We start from the raw sequence: 5000 nt of genomic DNA, 5'->3' as shown, positions 1-5000 counted from the left end.
AAAGTAATCCTATTGTACAGTAATCCTTAGAATACTCTGCTGATGTTAAGAAAAATGTGGGTACATCTGTTCTACTATTAGCCTTGTTATGAGGATGATTATATAGTCCAGCATCTGTCCAAACTAATACATTGATGTCTCCAAGCAATTTGGTAATTAGTCATTTTACTTTCAGGTTTCTTCGTCGTTCGTTTGTAATTTATCAAGATATCTAATTTATCAGGATGTTTAATTCATCAACATTACATTCATTCAGAAAAGCTTTAATTATTAATAGCATTGCATCATTCCTATAAGTTTTGAACTCTGTATAACTGTTCAAATCCCCAAGAACTGAAATCGTATTTAGTATTATTTAGTCCAATGCTGACAATCCGTCTCAGTAGACATATGTTAAAACGAATACCATTAACTTTTGTGGGATTGTGATTGCATCATTAGCTATTATGTTATACTCTTCTTTAAAATAAAAGGCAGGTAATTGAAGTGAGATTTGACTCTTATTTATATTACGTAGAAATAACATGTGGTGCATTTCATGTTCGTAGAATTGCATTGTTTTATTTTCTAGCAGTTATAGCTTAAACATTAACGTAACATCAGCAATCACTATTGTGTTTGATAAAATACACTACTTACATTTTAGAGGTGAGGGTCAATCTTTAAAAATTGCTTCCATTCTGCAACGTGATCCTGATGAAAATAAATTCAATTTATCGCTATTAAACACCAGACATATAAATTTACAGCAATTATTTTTTCCATTTCCTAAACACATGCATGGCTTTTTCTTGTAATTTGAATGGCTTTGGACAATTTATGCATCATTATATCTCAAATAATGGCAGTTTCTTGTGAAGATTTTCTACTTGACTCTTCACATCAAAGTATCAAATGTTAGTATAATACTATTTAATAAATATGCAACTTAATACCAAGTAACATTTATGTGTAAACAGACAATAATATTATTTGCTACAGATCTTATGTCAAAATAATTAAAACTTGTATTTATCCTGTATTATGAGTTAAACGGTTTCATATGTTGCCTAAAGAAACAATTGAAAAGTACAGAATTATTCTATTTTATGAAAGCAGTGATTTGTATCACTTAAGCTTGGAAAATGCCTAATTTGCTAATATAAATAATTCTATATGAATCAACATTATTGGATTATATCGCTGCGTTTTATCTATTGCATTCACTTACAGTACTCTCATATATAACCTAGCATATACATTTATGTAATGGTATAAAAGTTTAGCAATGCATATGAACACAGGTCCATGTTTGCATCTACATGAACACACATATACATATGTATCGAAAACAGCTATATGCACTTAAAGACATACGCAAGCATATTGACTTGGGCTTGCGATAATGAGAAATATACTTCCACTTGAAATGTGGAAAGGAATCGTAATAGAAATGAAGAAGAGAAGGACGGGCGGATAAGGAAAAGAAAACTCGGCTGTCATTAATTTGTTACTTCGATGCACCCTCTAAGGATAAAGGATTTAATGAATTAAGACTTGTTTTGAACGGAACGGAAATGATTGTTTCAAATATAAAATACTCTTTATTGTGAGACAGCTGATAAATAGCATGCTGGCTTATGCAGTTTACCCTCATGAAACTGCACTTTATAAATGGTCTCCTTGTTCTCTCTCTTTTCTAGTACTTCTCGTTATATCACAAGCTAAAGTTTTGCTCATAAATTCTTTTGTTCCGCCCATCATTTAAACAATCTCTAAGGATGTTTCTTCAAACAGCGTAGGGAAGCACTGTTGGCACACATAATTAGGACTACTAAAATAATACACGATGATCCAAGATGTATATGGTAATGTGGAGGGTGTGGAAATCTTTACAGTCACATGAATGTGTCAAAGTCAATAATTCGAAGTTATTCTTCAATTGTCCCTTCTTCACAATAAATATGACCATCAGCAAAAATATACTTCAGCGATCTTTTAATTAATTGTAACTAAGTTTATATATTTTACACTCTATAAAAATATTTATATGAATATATGAATGTATGAATGCGTCCATGAGAATATGCACACACAGACACACACACACATCACATAAACACATCATATATACACATACACAGGCGTGGCTGTGTGGTAAGAAGTTTGCTTCCCAACCTCATGATTCCGGGTTTAGTCCCACTGCGTGGCCCCATAGGCAATTGTCTTCTGCTATAGCCTCTGGCCGACTAAAGCCAGGCGAGTGGGTTTCGTAGCCGAAAACTGTAAAATGCCCATCGTATACATATTTAGTGAAAGCGGCGTTTGGCTCTGGAGTGAGGGCCTGAGAAAAAGCGCGCTTCACCCTGTCTATAGACACTGCTTCTTTTATACCATGAATGTCAATAGTGAAGAGTAAGACTGTTTTTGTGAGGACACGGCCATGTTCCTTTTATGGTTGTGTTAGAGGACTGCTTACAGAATCATCCATAAGGAACGCATAATTCCATGTATCAATGTCTGCTGGAACAGCAGCAGGATCAGATTGATGTGGAGAAGACTTCGGTGGAAGATCCGCGAAGTAAATTTGTAATCTATATACATAAGATTAAGTCGGCATGTAGGTTTTCTTTTAGGTGTGTTTGTGTTGTAATTGAGAGACATCAGTTTAGCTGTGTATGACTGCACAAGTCGAGGGGCCTTGAGACAGGCGAAAAGCCAAGCATAAGAGAGAAAGTGCCAGAGAGAGCCACGCAAAGAAAGAGAATTGCATGGTACATGACTATTTATAGACGACCGGCGGTAATGCCACCTGTCAGCAATCCTACCGGAAGTTGCAACTGATCCCAGAATATTCTGTAGCGAATATTAATCAGAATTTAAATGTAAGACAAAAGCAAGAGATTTATGATCTGTAAACATAATGAAATATTTTCACTTGAGAAAATAAGAAAAGTGTTTGACAGCTAGGTAAATCGCTAAACGTGCCTCGGTTGCCTTGAGCTGGTGAGAATCCAATACTAAAGCCTGCAGATTTCCTGGATAAGATTACTGAAATATTGCACCAACAGCTGAATCAGATGCATCAACAACAAGCGGAAGCTTTGCATCAGGTTTGGAGTGTGTCAATAATGTTACTTTAGCAAGCTTACTTTTGACAGTTTGGAAATTCTCGGTAAGTGATGGTGAACGGGAGATAACCTGGTTCTTTTCTTTGCGATCATTCAAAAGATCAGTGAGGGGGACTAATCTTTCCACGTAGTGTGGGATAAAACATCGGTAACATTTACCATACTCAGTGAGATTGGTGAGACAGGAGGCTTTTCCGTCACAATTTCAGTATCCATATGATGCAGGAAGCGCCTGAGTGAACCATAAAATGCTTATGTGTGAAGCGGTCTTCTACGAAAAATTCGCGATTCATAGTAGACCTGCGAGGAGCGACTGACATGCTTAGCGTCTGCCAAGATAGTTTTCCTGGCACGCATAACAACAAGGCAGAATGCATTTACGCGCCATAGCACCAAAACGATCGTGGTACAAAGAAGAAGCGCGTGGCGAGGCGGGAGATGAAGAATACCGGTCACGACTGGTTGAACGATTGTGACGCTGGAAACTTCGAGACGAACTCAACCACGGGACTTGCATGGTCAGGTTTAAAATAGATTCTAGAGTTACCAGCTGAGTAGAGTTGCTGCTGAAGGAAGCCGTAGCCGTCGATCAAGAAGATGCAGCAACGACACTGAGAATTTCATAATTTCAGCCGAAGTTGTGATCTGGTCCACTGAACGTACTTTGGCCATGGGCACCAACATTGCCTGAACATGTGGGAGTAGGCGCGCGAAAAAGAGCGGCTTTAAAATAGAGTTGTCTTTTGGAGATGCGTCTGTTAGGTCGCTAATGCGACGAAGAAATTCCGTCGGTTTTCTGTCTCCCAAATTTTCGTCATTGATGAGAGTCTGAAAATGACGCTTGGTGGAAAATGACGCCTTACAGCTAACGTAGAAGGAATGGCGCTAAGTAAAATGTTCAGTTGTTGCTGGCTGGACTGAATCTTGTTCGCCACGAGGTAGGCTTCTACCTGAGCAAACCAGAGACAGATATCACAGTTAAATCGGGGAAAGAAGAATTCTGCATGTTGCTCTCAGGTACGGGAACTGTCGGATGAGGATAGGCGCGAAGAAGAAAAAATATGCCATTTCGAGTAGACCACTTCAGAAAAAATAAGGAAGAAAAATCAGACACGTGTCGAATCCGCACAGTTGTTCTTTGAGGGAATATTCCACGTGAATATTCTCACGTCAGGGGTTACTTCTTTAGTGAGGAAGCTGGCATGTACGTTTTGTGTTACGTGCCTTCTGTGTTGTAAGTGAGAGACATCAGTCTAGCCATGTGTGTGAGAGGGTACAAGTCGTGTGACCAAGAACGAAAGTGTCAGAGAGAGCCAGGCAAATAGAGAGAATTGTGCAGTCCATCACATTTTATAGTCGACCGGTGGTAAAGCCACCTTGGACGGGTCATTCGGAGTTTTCTTTCCTCAATCGAGTTCCAGATTATCTTTGCAATTTCGGCTGTTTATTCTCGGGATTGCTCCAAACTGAACAGCCGGAAGGAAAAAGTAAGCTGAGTGCATTAGATTCCTTGGAAGAAGGCAGTGAATGTATACGAAAACAAGGACGAAAAAGAAAACGGAGAATGTTACACAAATACAAATAACAGGACATAACAACACGGGTCTTTCAACTAAGGACGAAGTAAATTAAGCTGGAGGGTGTGAAAATAAAGCCTTACGGCAGGAATACGACATTTCAGAGGCAGTGGGAGGAACAAAGATCTTGCTCGGAGGACGGCCGAACCAAGAAGAAAGATCAGGCTTGGACGAACAAAGGTCACGTGGGGAGAGAAGAGAAAGAGGTAGCGGGACAGAAAAATTAAGGGGGGGGTGAGAAAAAATGACAGGGACACAGTGAAGTGAAAAGTGAGCAAGAAGAGAAAGCAGGGAAATGTGAGGGAGGGGGGAC

Source organism: Octopus bimaculoides, chromosome 4, assembly GCF_001194135.2.
Source record: "Octopus bimaculoides isolate UCB-OBI-ISO-001 chromosome 4, ASM119413v2, whole genome shotgun sequence".
NCBI lineage: Eukaryota > Metazoa > Mollusca > Cephalopoda > Octopoda > Octopodidae > Octopus > Octopus bimaculoides.
This window is presented reverse-complemented; position numbering follows the sequence as displayed.